General features: G+C 38.2%; 1 pseudogene across 1 annotated transcript; it reads left to right on the forward strand.

Annotated features, from left to right (window-relative positions):
• Positions 1-3,023: 3,023 nt before the first annotated feature.
• Positions 3,024-16,096, forward strand: LOC306667666 (cytochrome b-c1 complex subunit 2, mitochondrial-like; annotated as a pseudogene). Its single transcript has 3 exons — positions 3,024-3,052; positions 14,639-15,132; positions 15,603-16,096. The product of its transcript is annotated as a cytochrome b-c1 complex subunit 2, mitochondrial-like (transcript).
• The last annotated feature ends 615 nt before the right edge of the window (positions 16,097-16,711 follow it).

Raw genomic sequence — 16,711 nt, forward strand, 5'->3', positions numbered from 1 at the left:
TAGACAATAAGTTTTAAATCATGCGTCATTCTGATTAGTGTGATGAATTTTACACTATACTACCCCCTCCTGTCCAGGATGTGAATCAGCCCTCTGTTCAGTATATCCACACTATTGATGCTACCCACCTATTAGTCACTTAATAGTCCTGTCAGTCAATATCTTCCAGGTACTGTAGTCTTTGTGTTCAAGTAAACTTTATTTTATTTACTAATTGTCCCAAAGTGCAAGAGTAGTGACCCTGGTAACTTGATTGTGTCAAAGAGAAGTCATAAAGTGCTTCCTCTAAGTAAAAAGGTAAAAGTTCTTATTTAACAAGGAAAGGGAGAAATAGTATATGTCAATTGCTAAGATCTCAAGTACGATAAGATATTTCAAGAGAGAGGAAGAGATAGCATTCACATAACTTTTACTATAACTGCTAATAGAACCGTTGCTCTACTCTATTAGCAATTGTTTTATTCTATTAGTAGTTATTGTTGTTAATCTCTTACTAGGCCTAATTTATAAATTAAACTTCATTATAGGTGTGTTTTCGTAGGAAAAAACAGTATACATAGGGTTCAGTACTATCTGTGGTTTCAGGCATCTACTGGAGGTCTTGAAATGTGTTCCCCACAGACAAGGGTGAACTACTGTACAAGATCATTTGTGGTTCACTGTGCAAAGAAGCTGCTAAGTGGGCCAAATAGATCCTAGGTCACATCAATAGAGAAAAGTGTGCTAAACAAGGGAGGGGACACAAGTCGTCTATACAGATGAGCTGGAAATCACACCCAGGAAAATGCCAGGCTGCTACTGTGGCCAGCAGCAATGGAAAGGGAGAGCACTAGTCACACCTCTGTCATTTCAAACCCTGGGGAAATGTGGAGCTCCCACTAAGGAACCAATAAGGAAAGCGATGTCATTGAAGAGAGCTACTTAAAATAAAAATTTCTCACATTAACTACAAAGACATCGTGATGGACTCCAGGACCCATTCAAACTTTAATTTGTCAGGGTCCTTCTCTGGCTGGTACAGATTCTGAAATTATCATTTCATTTATTTAATGACGTGTTTATTTCCAGAGACTCAGTGGGATGGGCTACATATTGGTGGCTAGTTGTGTAGATACTTGTTTGCAAGTCTATGATAACTTTGTTACACAGCACCTGTAAGACAAACATTTCTTCCATGTTGGTCTTTGTGTTAGGAAGATATTAACATGAATGCTACTAGAAATAGTCCTATGTAGAAGGAGCCATGCAGAGCCATGAGGAAGGTAGCTACTGCATTTGACCCCAGGTGTTTTTCTCTCCTGTCATGTTGGGCTTTGGAACAGGCTAATAACACTTGCTGTGGGCACGAAGTATAGAAAGCCCAAGCACTGCATTCAAAGAAAGGGAGCTATGCTTGGCAGGATATTTATTTTCATTAAGATAACTACTAATCATTCTAACCAACTGTGATAGATACCATCTCAGCTTAACAGACACAATTTAAAATATTAGCAGAGTATTGTAGGGTGCCCTCAGCATGTTCTTCTAGTCCTCCCCTCTCCAGCCCCTGATGTTCTTACTATTAGGGTTTGTTATTACTCTTCTGGAAAGATTTCACTTTTTGCAGAACTTGGTGTCCCTGGCTCACCCCTGCCCACTGTGCCCACACTGTTCGTGGGGCTATTTCTTCTAGATGCGGAGCCTGGTAAGGACCAGATTTTGGTCTTATTTACTTCTCTGCTTCTAGCAATTATTGGTGTTCAATAAATGTTTGTGAGATGAATGAATGAAGGAAGGAATGAATGGAAAACAGGTCCTATGAGTTGATGAGTTTGCACTGCTTATTTTGTCCAGAAAAGCCCTAACCCTGTGAAGACACTGGCGGTCCATGAGCCCTTCTTCCTGTCATGATCCTGCCTCTGACATCCTCACCAATAAAATATGGAAGACCACCCCGTCTTTGCAAGTGCAGGATGGGCAGTAATATGTGAACATCACCTGCTTCTTGGTTATTTCACCGTCAGAAGAAATGGCTGAGGAAAGAAAGCTCCTGTCACACTTGTGTAGTACTGAGCCAATGGAAATTGCACAGTCTCAGAGCTCCAAGGAAGCCTACCTGCCCATAGTCATCCTTGGAGATTTTCTTCTGAAACAACAGCCTGGGTTCTATTTTTGTAGCAGGAATCTGAAGGTATTTCTTGAATTGTTGGAGAGCGGAAGTCACAGGTCTCTCTGAAATTGTTCATCTGAAGCTATTTTTAGCAGTAAGAGATGGAAGTGTTCCTTGCAGTGGTGTTTGAGTAATGTCCCTTATTTGTGAAAATCCATCCATTGGGATGGATCTTGACTTGTCCATTCAGGAAGCCTCTCCTGAGCAAGGCTTGCATGAACTCTTAGGTGTCAGGTAGGACTGTCAGGAGCGGAGGGGCAGATAGCTTCATGATGGTATGCTCAGGAACAGGCAAAAATGAGATAATTTTTCTAATGCTATGCAGTTCAGCCTCCTCATCTGACCAGGGAAGGATCTGAAGCCCCCAGTCCAGAAGTTCAGGGTAGTGGCAGGAGCCTGCCCTGCAGTCTCTGCTCCAACAGGACCTGCTGGTGACAGTGCACTAGCTTCTGCCCTGTCAGTCCCTCCTCATTGGCATTGATTGTCACAAGGGGGGAAAAAGGCCCTGTCTCAGATAACTTTCCTCAGATTTGTGTTTGAATGATACAAAACTGTGAAGGGATGACGATGGGTAGAGTGGGTCTCAGAGGCACGCTAAGGTATAGAAGCCAAGATGGAGACTATAATAGAATGAGACAATGACCAGAGACTCCAAACGCCTGTTTCTAAGGTAGCACATCCAAGGGTGTGTGGACTCTTAGGCTACAGGTTGAATTTTTCTCCATTCGTGTCAATAGCTTAACATGCTGTGGGCCTGGCATGGTGCTAAATTTTTAGGGACACAAGGATGCATGGAATATCTGTCCTGGGAAAGAACTATGAGTTCTAGGTTTGACCTGAGGGCTCCAGGATTCTATCCATCTCAGTAGTCCCAATGTCGGGCCTCCAGCAGCTGCTGACCAGGTGCATGACTTAACCCCTGGCTAAGCAGATGTTTGCAAATGGAGCCGAGAGCTGGGAGAAAGAATCTTGGATATGTCAGTGGCAGCCTCAGGGAGGTGATCATGCCATTTGCCTTGTTCAGTGATCGACCACAGGAGCTTTCTGAAATGTTGTTTTGCCTGTGTCTCAGGTTTCTGTTCTCTCTTTGCTCTTGTTTATTCAGTTTGATGAATATTCTTTTAATGAATTCCCTTTCTGACTGAATTGCTCAGTCAGTTTCTATGAATTAGAGTTATACAACTTCCCCTCAATTAACCCAACACTCTTTGAAGCTTTGGTAAGAGCTGCTTTTGTTCTGGGCAGATTGAGCAAATCCACACACTTCAGATGAAGTGTCTGAGGAAAGGACTGTGAGCTTTTGGTTACTGTCTCTAAGGGTGTCAGCTAGTCCCAGAACAGTGGTCATCTTGTAGGGTCATTATGTGTGAAGCAGGAAGAAACCCCAGGGTGGACTATGAGGATTAGGTCCCTGAGCACGTGTAGGTACCTGGAGAAGTCTCAAGCAAGTATTTGGGGCAGTTTATAAAGGAGTTAACTTCTCTCAGTTAGGTCAATGGAGACATGTACCATCATGATTTGGATATAAAATGAGGTGTAGCTTTATTTTACGGACATAGGCTCGTGGGAACTAGTTCATATGGTATATATCTAAATACTATGCAAAAAATTTAGGCTTTTTGATAACAAAGGAGTTTTGCATATTGTTTATATTTACTTTTTCCCAGGCTTTTATTTCTTCTGTTGAAGATGTTTCTGTTAATATTTTCCTTATCAGAATCCTTGTCTAGGAGTAGGACCTCTGGAATTAACAAATAAGCACCTTGGAAAAACTAAACTTAAAATTGGACAAAAATGATCAAAAATGGTACTTTAGAGCCTTTGGTAATTGACCAAAGTCATATAACAAAATAAGATGTGTTTATTCAAGAAAACATACTGAACCTTGGAGGAGAAGCAGGGTCTGTGATGTTTTGACCTGGGAATGCACCCATCTCCACTCCCACCTTATTCCCAGGGCTTGAAATTCTACTAGGGCAGGGAGGACCTACATATGTACTGCCAAATGTAAATTACAGTATTTGGGACAGAATGAGGAACATTCCACACCTAGGGGGCTATCAAGAACAATAACAATCTGAGCAGTAAACAATCATGGAAGGCCAACATCACAGCTAGCTGAGATCACAATACTGGTTGGAGAGTACAACAGAATGACAAACAAACAAAAATTTAATAGGGAGATTTAGAGAACAATCCATTCCACAGGGCCTCAGTAAGGTACCACTTGTTCCTGGTGTCTGAAAGGTCGTGAACAAGTGCAGCTGTGGGTGTGCTCAGCAGAGACCACCAGAGAAGGTTCTAATGAGCTACTTGTTCCATGGCTAAATGTGAGACTTTGCGAATTCAGAAAGCAAAAAACTGGGGCAGACTATAAACTGTCCCAAGTCACACACAGATCCATCAAGAAAGGGTGGAAGTCTAATTGACTAAACATGTTTAAGCATAACCTCCGAGCAGTCATTCATTGACCACTAAGTGGTGATGATTCACAAGTAATCCATGTGAAGTCAGTCTTAAAAATTAACGCAACCATAAACAAACAAAAAATAATTGGAAAAGAAACATCAGCTTCTTTATCCATTCATCTAGATTATGTAGAGGGAAATGGGAGGGAGGGGAATATGAAAAATTGTGGAATGAGACAGACATAATTACCTTATATACATGTATGATTACAGGAATGGTATGAATCTACATTGTGTACAACCATAGACATGAAATGTTGTACCCCATTTGTGTACAATGAATCAAAATGCAGTCTGTAAAAAAGAAAAAAAAAAAGAAAAAAAGAAACATCAGCAATTGCACACAGCACAGGAAATGGACTCCAAATAGATAGTTCCAGCAAATCATTCAACAAACAAAAACTTATCAACCCAAGGTGGAAATAAAAAATCTAGAGTTGCTATAACACATTGTCAAAAATGTTCAGTTTTCAATAAAAAATTATAAGTCTGAAAAAAAGAAAAGTATACTTATATATAAAAGAAATATCAAGGGGAACTATCTATGGGGGCTGGATGATGAATTTAGCAGAAAAAGACTTCACAACTGTGTTATAAATATGTTCCAAGAATTAAAGGAAAGCAAATTAAAGAAATAAAGGAAAGTATGATGATAATGACTTACTGAATAGGGAACAATAAAGAATTAGGAATAACATAAAAAGGCAAACTGCAATTCTGAAATTGAAAAGCATAGTAACTGAAGTGAAAAATTCACTGAAGAGATTCATCAGCATATTTGAGCTGGCAGAAGAATCAGTTAAGTTGCTGATAGGTAAATACAGAATATCTAATACTCAAGTGCAAAAGAAAAAATAGATGAAGACAAACAGAGCCTCAGAGATGTGTGGGACCTCATGCAACATATGCATAATGACAGTCTGAAAGAGAAGAGAGATAGAGGGAAAAATTCTCACTGAAATAATGCTCACAATCATTTCAAATAATGAAAATTATTACACACACCAAAGATAAATTTATTCTAAGTATTCTAAGTAACTGCAACGTGGTGTAATATAGAAACACAGTGAAACAGTTCAAAGACAAAGAAAAAAATATTAAAAGAAATAAAAAACCTAGAAAAGTAACTCATTATATACAAAGAACAATAATAAGATAAACATCTGACCTCATTAGAAACAATGTAGAAGACAGTGGTGATATGATATTCAAAGTGCTGAAAGGAAAAAAGAAACTATTGACCAAGACTTCTATATCCTGCAAAACTATCCTTCAAACCAAGAGCTAAATAAGAACATTCCCAAAGAAAGAGAAAACTTCTTAGTAGCAGACGAACATTAAAGTATTAGGAAAATATCATTTTGAACCTGGAAGAAAGCAGCACCAGATAATAACTCCATTCACATGAAAAAAAAAAAGTGCAATAATAAAGGTATTATGTAGGAAACTCCAAAAAAAGATAATTATATAAAACAACAACTATAAAGTTGTGTTATTGGACTTATATAAATTTATAAAATATGTGACAATAAAGGCACCAAAGAGAAGGTGAGCAGCAGAGGTAAATTAGTACAAGGAAATGAAACCACTAGTGTAATGTGAATCCTTAGGAAGAAAAAAAGAATATTGGAAATGGTAAATATTGGGGTTAATCTAATAGATTCTAAAATGTATTTTCTCTGTCTTCCTTAAAAACTTTAAAAATATGATTGCACATACCATAATTTTAACACTGTATTTTTGGGTTTATATCATATATAGACACAATATACACACAAATAAAAGCACAGCATGTGAGAAGGGAATGAAGCAGTCTGGAGCAAACTTTCTGTATTTTACTAGAATTAAGGTACTATTAACATGAAGTAGAATATGATAAATCCACACAGCAATTATTTAGAAAATAGACATGAAGAGAGGAATGAAAAAGTCATGAGACAAATAGCAAGAAAATAGTAAAATGGAAGTTGTAAATCCAACCATGTCAACAGTAACATAAAATGCTCCATTGAAAAGGAAGAAGTCATTCTGGATAAATAAGTAAGAACTAATTATATGCTGTCTACATGAGACATACTTAGATTAAAAAAAATAAATACATTGAAAGTAAAAAGATGAGAAAAAGATCTATTATGCAAAATCTTGTATTTTAAAAAATTTGGTCTCAAACTCTCTTTCATGAGAGTGACTATAAGCTCTAGCTCTGCCTGATGGCCTCCAGGACTTGGTCATGGATGCTTATAGTGTGCATTTCATGGGATACTCCTTTACATTGGGGGCAGCTTATTGTCTTCACATCAGTGTGGTAAACCAGCAGATCAGCAATGACAGAGTGAGGATGGAGGTCCCTGAAAGTATTGTTTTAGAATCTGATGTCTGGTCAGTTATTTCTTTCATAGGAAATTTGTTTATACTGGAAGATACTCTTGTGGCTCTCATATGACTGTGTCATTATTACCACCAAGATAGCCACTATAAAGGAGATCCCTAACCAGAAGAGAAGTTACCTTTGGACACTTTGGTCAGGTGAGACATATAAAAGGCAACTCAACAAAACACACAGAATAATAGAAGCAGAGAAGTTGAAAGGTCTTTCAACTACTAAAATCGGATGCACCCACAACAGGGCCAATGGGAAGTGGGGAGCTGACCAGAGCACATTCAGTTAGTGGACGGGAAACAAGAAAGAGAAAGAAGGACCAGTGGGTGGATAACTTTATGGGGTCTAGAGTGTAAACTAAGCAGGTTTTCTAGGGAAGTTCTAATTGGTGGGTTTAGAGCAAGCAGGCTTAAGTTCCATGGGTCATGCTGGAACTCTTTAATTATAAACATGTATGTACTTGACAAGAGAACTACAAAATATGAAAAGCAAAATCCAACAGAATTCAAGAGGAAAATGAACAATTCAATGAAATATTTGGAGATTTCAAGGCTTCACTTTCAATAATGGATAGAACGAGACAGAAAATCAGCAAGAATATATAACAATATTTGTATAACACTATCAACCAATCTGACCTAACTGACATCGACAGGACACACCACCTAGCTGCAGCAGAACACAGAATATTCTCCAGGAAAGACCATGTGCTAGGCCATAAAAACTTGACAAGGAATTACAAGACTGTCTACTGCTTCACACCAGTGTGGTAAACCAGCAGATCAGCAATGACAGAGTGAGGATGGAGGTCCCTGAATGTAGAAAGAGTGCACAAATTTTTCCAATCCGATACTTGGAATTTCTGAGCTCTGGGAAGGCTTAGACACTCCCCTTAAGGGCTTTCAACTACTCAAATCAGACGCACCCAGAATAATGTACCTTTTGATTATTAAAGTCAATGGGACTTCAATAATATATTTGAAATTCCTTCACAGCAGCACCTAGACTGACATTCAATTGAATAACTGAGAAATATGTATGTGCTATAAAATGACTGCTTCCTTTCTGATGTCCTACACTACAACCTCCACAAAGGAATATTTCCTTATAATCCACCCTAGTCAGAAAGATACTAGGAAGAGAGTTCTGGGGTATGAACTATAACAAGTAAAGACATTGATTTCTTATGATTGGGAAATAAACTTTATTTTTCCATTTGTATCCTGGTGGTAAGAAGAGAGGTTTTCACTGAATCTAAAGACATTAAATTTAGTGTTAAAAATATGCCCACAAAGAAAAATCCAGGCCTAGATGACCTCATTGTTGATTTCTACCACACACTTAGAGAACAAATAAACAATTGTTTACAAACCAGGAAATAGAAGAGGAGGGAATATTTCCAGTTCATTCTAAGAGGCCTGTATTACCCTGACACCAAAACTAGACAGGGATATCACAAGGAAAGAAAATTACAGATTAACATTCCTCATGAATATAGAAACAAAAATTCTCAACAAAATATTGACAAATCAATCCAGAAACATATCAAAAGGATGATATATATGATCAGGTGGGATTTATTCCAGGAGTTCAGGGTTGTTTTAATAATTAAGAATCAACTGATATAGAATATTAATAGAATAAAAGGGGGAATCCCATTATACAGATACAGGAAAAGCAGTTGACACAATGTAGTACATATTTCTGATGCAGACAGACTAACCAGGAATGGAAAGGAATTTCCTCAGCTTGACAAATGGCATTTATGAAAAATCAATTGCTAATGTCATATTTGAAGGTGAAAGTCTAAACATTTTCTCCTTAATATCTGGAAAAGGCAAGGATATCCAATCACACCATTTGTTTTCAACTATGTATTAAGAGTTCTAGCCAGTAAATTAAGGAAAAAAAAAAAAAAAAGGAATAAAAAGCATCCAAATGAAAGGGCAAACACTCTTTTTTGACAGATGACATGTTTCACAATGAGACCAATAAACAAGTTCTGCAGGTAGCCTGATACAAGATCACTATACAAAATTCTTTTGTATTTTTGTACACTAGGAATAAGCAATTTTAAATGAAATGACAAAACTATTCCATAAATCATTAAAATATTAAATGCCTAGGACTAAAATTACAAAAGAAAGTACATTGCTGAGAGGAATTAAGGAAGATCAAAATAAATGGGGAGGGACTGGTGTTGTGGCTCAGTGGCAGAGTGCTTGCCTAGCATGTGTAAAGCACCGGGTTTGATTCTCAGCACCTCATATAAATAAATAAATAAATAAAATAAAATAAAATAAATTAGTACAGCCATTATGGAAAACCGTGGGATTTTCAGAGTACTACAAATAAACTACCATATGATCCAGTAATCCCACTATCAGGGTGTACAGTCGCAGGATGTGACATCAGTATGTTGAAGAGATGGCTGTGCTTCCGTGTTTACTGCTGCTTTATTCAAGTTAGAGAATCAACTCAGGTGCCTATCAATGGATGAATAGTGAAAGAACATGTGGCATATGTACACTACGAAATATTATTTAGCCTCTAAAAAGAGATAAACTCTGTCATTTGCAACAACATGGATGAATCCAGAGGACATTATGCTAAGTGAAATTATCCAGGTACAGAAAGAAAGATACTTCGTGTTCTCATTTCTACGTGGAAGCTAAAACAATTAAGAAGTAAGTGAGGACCCAGGCCTGGGAATGGAAGGTGGGGGGATTTGGTTGAAGGGCACAAATGATAAGTAAGAAATAAGCAACACGTGAATTAGCTTGATTCAATTACTTCACATTATAGACATATGTCATAATATTGTTTTGCTCCCCAAATATATACAATTATAATTTGCCAATATGCAATAACAAAAAAATCAAGTTGAAAGAAAAACATCCTAGGGAGAAGATGTTGTTATATAAACTTTTGCAATATTATTTAAAGAATAATAACTCAATAAGAAAATTTTGACAAATCAAAAGAAAAAATGAGTCATCACAATAAATGGGTAATATATAGAAAAACAATATATATACATATATATATATATATATATATTTTTTTTTTTTTGCGGTACTGGGGATCGAACTTAGGGCCTTGTGCTTGCGAGGCAAGCACTCTACCAGCTGAGCTATCTCCCCAGCCCTAGAAAAACAATATTGAATGCTGAGCAAGTTGAAACCCATATATGTAGAGGTGGGGAAGGCTCTGACACTACCTGGTAATGGCACAAATAAAAGTATGCCAGAACAAAGCAAAGATAGCTACCTGGGGTCCCCTAATCCATAAACTTGGAAATTCAAATGTGCAATCTTTTTGGTAGGCACAGGTTGGCCCAGGCTTCCCTTTGGGGTCCCTGAAGAGTCAGAGCAGTCTGATTACCATGGTGTTTTGTTGCACCTCCTGCTAATAAGAACACTTTCCAGGCCATCTCACCAGGACTACTGGAGAAGCCCAATGCCTCTTGGGACCAAGTGTAGCCTTGTGCATGTGTGTACATATAGGCACATATGCACAGACACAGACCCATGTGCATGCACACATATGTGCACAGTCTCATGCTCACATATGCACACACATCCTCATCCATGTCATACATGTGCACATACATGAATACACAGGCATGCACACATATACACATTTGTAAATAGCTTCATGCACACACACGCGCACACACTCACATACTCTTAATCTTATTGCATGCTCACGCAAGCACATTTTCTGCTTTTTGAATGTCAGCAAGATAGGAAGAGCACCCTTGGAATACAGTTTTTTGAGAACTGACATCCTCAGAGAATAGGATTCCTGATGGTAATAGCAAGACCTTCAATGACCAGTATCCAGTAAGAAAGTTACCCCCACATTTTCCAACATTTCTACCATTTCAGAACACTTGTTTCTTACCTGGGAGATCCATCTCCATGGGAGAGACCAGTGGGCACAATGGAAAGGCAGAGCAATGCAGGGAATAGCATAGAACCTGAAAAATAAACAGAACAAGGCAGAAATCCCTCTTTGCTTTAGATATTTATATATCCAAAGAAATGAAGGGTGGGGTATCCAGAAGGAATAAGAATAACTGGAAGATGGTAAGATACAAAAAGCTAAGAGTGTTAATTTCTCTTTGCTTTGCTGTTTCAATGGAAATTTGTTTCAGGAAAATAACACCAAATCATGAAAACTCTGCATACTTCATGGCTAATAATCATCAACATTAGTGATCACTTAAAATGCCAACAATAGAGGGACCTCAAGGCAAATTGATTGTAGTAAATCAAAATGGCAATTTAAAGACCAAGAAGCAATTAACCAATATACCTTATGATGCAGTCACAGATAACTGCTTGTGTACTATTTGCACATGTGAAACATGTATGTCTGCCCAGGGATAAAGGCTGTAAAGTTACCTGAGAATCAAGTACTTGGCAAGATCATCTGCAAAGTTTTGAAAATGAGGTGGTCATCAATTGCTGATTATTCAATAAACTAATCTTTTAAAATCTGAAATAGTCTAGCTAATGCTTTTGGGGAGTAGTTTAGCAATAGGGTCTCCTGGTGGAAATGGCCACTTCAGAAGCCACTAATCAGTCTTTGGTTCCTGGGGGTCCAGAGTCATATCAACATGCTGCCCAGATTGGGCTACTCACAGAGAATTCTCACAATGCAGAAGGGCCAGCAGATGGCCTTCCACACTGGGTTATATTTATTAACATTTAGACCAGATTTCATTGACAGTACTAGTTGCTGGTTCTTTAAACATTCAGTTTCATTATTTGCAATGGTAATTTCAGCAAACAGCAGCTATTCCAAAGCTCTGTAGTGTGAAATTAAATTTGTTGGTTAATTAATTGGAAGAATGTAGCAACTTCACTCTGCTCAGAGATTATGGCATTGAAATTAGTGATCTGTAAAATTACTTACAATATAGCAAAGCCAAAAACAATAGGATAAATAAATTTAGCAACTTTTAGATACTAGCAAGTATTGAGAGTTTTGGAATGATGCAATTGCAGAATTAACACCTTGCCTTATTCATTACAGGATGCTCTTAATGCACGTGTACAATTTAATAACAAATTTCTTGTTTGCTTAGTGTTTTGGAATCACTGCATCCTCTGATTTCTGCTTGGGCAGTGTTTGTTTTATTAACATTGCTTTTGACAGAACATGCGTTTGGAGTGCCCTACCCTAGTATAAACTGGAAGGAAATGCAGTTATTCAGAGAACTGCCTTCTAGTTCGACTTAGTAACATCAAAACAGTATTTTCTATTAGCTTGTTATAAGCTTCCAGTTACAAATTATAACATGAAAACCCTAGAATAAGGACATTTAAAATGGTTGACTTCAAAAGATAATTGACACCAAATGTTTGATCTCCATTAGGGGGCCAAAAACATTACCAATTATGATAATGAGATGCTATTTTTTTCACCTACTGGTTGGCAAGGATTAAAAGGGTGGATAATCCCAGTGTTAATGCAGCGGGTGAGAAAGCATCTGACATGCTTTTCCAGAGAAGTGGAAATTGATACATTTATGAAAGCAACTTGGCAATAACATTGTATCAAATACATACCAAAAGGCTTTGTATACTATCCCCTTAGATATTTCATATCAGGAAACAATCTTCAGGTAAAACTGGATGTGTTTAAAAGTGTATGCATGAGAATTTTAATTGAAGAGATATTTATGATAATGAAATAGTCCAAATGATGAGTTTTTATTGATTCTGGCCAACAATATGGTACAGATTAAAATAAATTACATGGTGTTCATTCAATGGGATAATTATGGAGAAACTGAAAACAAGATGGCAGGAGATAACATAATGAAATGGAGAGATGTTCATCAACCAGTGTCAAATCGCAGATAAAGACTATGGATAAAATTAATACTGTTTCCTGAAAGGCACATGTACCCTATTGTTAGATTGACTTAGGGGTTACCAGGGTCACCTCAGCATGTAGGCTAGTTGTGGACTTTTACTTTCTTCCTTTTGTTTGCCCATGTTTTTTCACTGAGCCATGTCATGGTGTTGTAATAAGAAAAAATACCACAAAATTATTTAAGACACAATAATCACTTCTTCCCCAAAGGGGGATAGGTGCACATCCACCTTGTGGGTGCAATGGAATTGTCAGTGAGTGAGTGAGGACAAGCTGATTCCAGAGAGGTTGTGATAAATTTTTTCTAAACAACTTGTTTTTGTGTCATACTTAGAAACCAAGAACTAAATGATTTACAAGAAGGAGAGTGAAGTCAGTTTCTCGAAGCCCCTAATTCTAGCCAGTGGATGCTCTTGTCCCTTGAGTGGGCAGAAACAACACGTCTATTAAAATACTTTCAAAACTGTCATTAAACATCATTCAGAAATGACCAGGAAACTTCTTGAATCCCCATTTTGATGCAAGAGTCTTGGGTTCAGGTCCCAGCAGGTTTCATAGATTGATTGAAGGGTTCTTGTTGGTGTTCTTTTAAGGACAAATCTTACTAGTAAGTTCCTATCATATATCATTCTGGCTTCAGCTCAAGGTTTTTTTTTTTATTTGCTTTTTATTATATCTTTCCAGAATTTTATTGTTTCCAGTGATCCCAGAAAAGTATCATGCTTCATGCAGGCTCTGGTTATTTTGTAGTCCTTCATAAGTATCAAGTAGATCATGCTCCCAGAAGTGGAAACCTGCAGCACACCTTACAGAGTTAAAATGTGGAAACAACCTGAATGTCCATCAATAGGGTGGGAGTTTAATGAATGATGGAGCATCAGTACAATGGAACACTGTGGAATAGTTTAAATCAGGAAGAGTTGGGTGGGGTGTGGTGGTACACACCTACAGTCCCAGCTACTCAGGAGTCTGAGGCAGGAGGACGGCTTGAGCCCAGGAGTCCAAGGCCAACCTAGGTAATATAGTGAGACCTTGTCTCTTAAATAAGTAAATAAAGAGATGGACCTATGTGCAATGGCATGGAAAATCTCTAATATATGCTGTTAAATGAAAAAGCAAGCCAAGATTCTATGCAGCATGATTGAATGTATGTATTGGAAAAAGCCCAAGTCAGCATACATGGAAGTAAATAAATAAAGAAAGGTTGTGGGAAAAAAAATAAAAAAGAAATAACCAGGAAAACTTGTCTGTCTCTGGTCTCCTCAGATGTTTTGTGCTCTTGTATAAGAAACTCAATCAGAGCAGCCATGGGAGGAAAGAGAAGCACTCTGAGAAAACCAAGTTTATTTTTGCAGCCCACCAGGCAGGGCCATGTGGAGAAGCCTCAGGGTGGTCAGGAGGAAGAAGACTGGGGCAAGGGGCAAACTCAGGCTCACTGGGATTTATGAGGCAAAGTTAGGGCAGGGCAGGGTGAACAGTTTAGGATTAGCTCATTAGAATAATTGTGGTGGGCTCTGGGCTATGGGGATGGTCCTTATTGTTTGATACCTGGCCCTGGGACGATGAAACAGAGGAACGTTTTCTGGGGCTGGGGGTAGGGGCATGTAGGGTGTGGGGGACAGATAGAAATGGTCTTCATATAACATCAAAGTGTGGGCTGAGGACTTGCTAATTCTGTACTCTAATTAAAAGAATAGAGTCGAGGGTATGGCTCAGTGGTATAGTGCTTGTTTAGCATGCATGAGCCTGTAGATATGAGGACCACAGCAATTTAGGAACCGTTCATTTGCTGTGTCTTGTACCCAGTTGAACTCAAAAGGTTCTTCATCTTTTAAGATAACCTGTGGAATTGAAGCAGTTGGTGGTTAATTAAATGTGACCACAAGGGAAAACAAGGCTCATACTGTGGGGTGCCGGTGGGATGAGGTCGATACTCTAATGGAGTTCCTGCTCAATGTCACCACAGCACTAGATTTGGGAAGTGGCTGTCCATCAGTCTCCGCTAAGGATTGACAAAAGTGTGGCTTTTCAGAATCTACAGGTTCTGAAAATGTGAAATGTGAATCTACAGGTTCATGCAAATGTGAAAATTTGCATGCCACAGTTTACCAGAATGCCTTAGTTAATTTCTGTATTGTCCTGACTATAGGATTGGAAAAGTGATACCAGAAGAGTTACATTACTTCATTCAGAACCACTTTATGAGTGCAAGGATGACTTTGATTGGATTTGGTGTGAATCATCCTGTTTTTTTTTTTTTAATTATTTTTTAATTTTTACAGACTGCATTTTGATTCATTGTACACAAATGGGGTACATCTTTTTGTCTCTATGGTTGTACATGATGTAGATTCATACCTTTTGTGTAATCATACATGTGCATAGGGTAATGATGTCTGTCTCATTCCACCATTTTTTACACCCACCCCCTCATTTCCCTCCATATAATCTAAGTTTCCTCCATTCTTCTCTCACCCTCTACTCCCTTGCCCCCATTATATATCATCATCCACTTATCAGGGAAAACATTCAGCCTTTTGTTTTTGGGATTGGTATATATATACACAATGGAATATTATTCAGTCATAAAGAAGAATAATATTTTGGCATTTGTAGATAAATGGATGGAATTGGAGAATATCATGCTAAGTGAAATAAGCCAATCCCAAAAAACCAAAGGCCAAATGTTTTCCCTGATACATCATCCTGTTTTAAATGTTTTAAAGCAGTTGCTAAACAGTTTCTCAGTGTGAAGGGTGGGCTTGATTTATCCCATGCAAAGGCCAAATATTGTGGAGGTGAAATTTGAGAACAGAATGGAGACAGTCTTGTTCATTCTGCTGTTGTAGCAGATAGTGCTGCCATAAGAAGTGTAGCACATGTGTTCACTGTTGTTCAGCATGTCCTTGATATGCTGGACCACATGTCAAGAGAGGCAGCAATGCTACTAGCTCCTGTACCAGGCTATTGCCAAAGGAAAATCACCAGTCATTTGATGTTTCTGCTTTTAATGCCAGTTACTCGGATTCTGGGCACTTTGGAATTTGTACTATCTCCCAGGTTGCAGGTGCTAGAGATGTTATCAAGGCTGCCTATAACCAATTAAAAACAATTGCTCAAGGAAACATTTCCAGTGAAGATGTCCAGGCTGCTTAGAACAAGCTGGAAGTTGCATACCTAATGTCAGTGGACACTAGACTTCCTGGATGATGTTGGATCCCATGATCTAGTTGCTGGTTCTTTTATTTTCTTTCTTTTTTTTAATTAAAATTTTATGGTACCAGGGATTGAACCCAGGGGTGCTTTACCACTGAGCCATATTCCCAGCCATTTTAATATTTTACATAGAGACAGGGTCTCACTGAATTGCTTAGGGCCTCGCTAAGTTGCTGAGGCTGGCTTTGAACTCATGATCCTCCTGCCTCAGCCTCCTGAGCCACTGGGATTATATGCACACACCACTCTGCCTGGCCTAGTTGCTGGTTCTTATATGCCACCGTCCACCCTCCTTTACCAAACTGACTCAGTGACTGATGGTGATGTCACAAATGCTGCAAAGCAGTTTGTTTCTGGCCAGAAGTCAGTGACAGCAAATGGAAATGTGGGGCATGGACCTTTTGTTGATGAGTTGTAACACTGAAGCACATATTGCAGGGGAGAGAGAAGAATGTTTCATGAAAGTCAAAAGTCTATAATAATTTACCATTTTTTTCAATAAGGTAAAACATCATAAAACATAAATGCAGCCAATTACTCCCTGGAGACTGAGAGTCAATAAAACATTCTGTTTAAATGTTAAAAATAAAGAACTTAGAGGAGGAAATG

Source organism: Sciurus vulgaris (assembly GCF_902686455.1).
Source record: "Sciurus vulgaris genome assembly, chromosome: 8".
NCBI classification, from domain to species: Eukaryota; Metazoa; Chordata; class Mammalia; order Rodentia; family Sciuridae; genus Sciurus; species Sciurus vulgaris.